This window comes from Penaeus monodon, chromosome 30 (assembly GCF_015228065.2).
Source record: "Penaeus monodon isolate SGIC_2016 chromosome 30, NSTDA_Pmon_1, whole genome shotgun sequence".
NCBI lineage: Eukaryota > Metazoa > Arthropoda > Malacostraca > Decapoda > Penaeidae > Penaeus > Penaeus monodon.
Window position 1 is genome coordinate 17930004 of NC_051415.1, and position 574 is coordinate 17930577.

At 46.7% G+C, this 574-nt stretch overlaps 1 protein-coding gene across 1 annotated transcript in view; it reads left to right on the plus strand.

The window, feature by feature from the left end:
* LOC119592595 (serine/threonine-protein kinase 17A-like) overlaps window positions 1–574 on the plus strand; it is a gene marked incomplete at its 3' end in the record, with an annotated part of 209876 nt that overhangs the window by 180347 nt on the left and 28955 nt on the right.

Below are 574 nucleotides of genomic sequence, written 5' to 3' on the forward strand. Positions count from 1 at the left end.
ATCTCCGCCTCTGCTCCCTCCCCCTCATCACCACCCCTTCCCTCTCCCCCTCACCACCACCCCTTCCCCCGCCCCTCTTTAATTATAGTATAAAGAGGCGTCGGCTGCCAAGAGAGCGCAAGGCGGCCTTCGCCCTTCTCGCACCCTGCGGGGAACCCTTTAGAAGGAAACCCTTAAGGGGAACTCTCGAAAGCCCTTAGTGGGAGCCCTAGGTAGTCCTCGGTCCCTCTCTTGCTACTGACGTTCGCCCTGCCTCTTTTATCGATCTTTTCTCGTCTCTCATTTATCTTTCCTATGGTGTCTTGTGATTTTTGGCGCCGTTGCTTGTGCAGTCCATCGCTATTTGTCTTTGCCTTTGTGATTAGTCTTTTCTGGACTCTCCCGTGGCCAAATAAATAGTCCTGCGTCTGTGAAAAATATATAATTTCTCCGTGCATTTACTCTCTTGTTTGTTATACGAATTATTATTTATTTTCATTTCCACTTTTAATGATATTGTCTTTGTTTTAAAATTTAGGAGTATACGGGGAGAAGTCCACAGATGTAAGTGGCAGTGAAAATTCATAGATCAGTA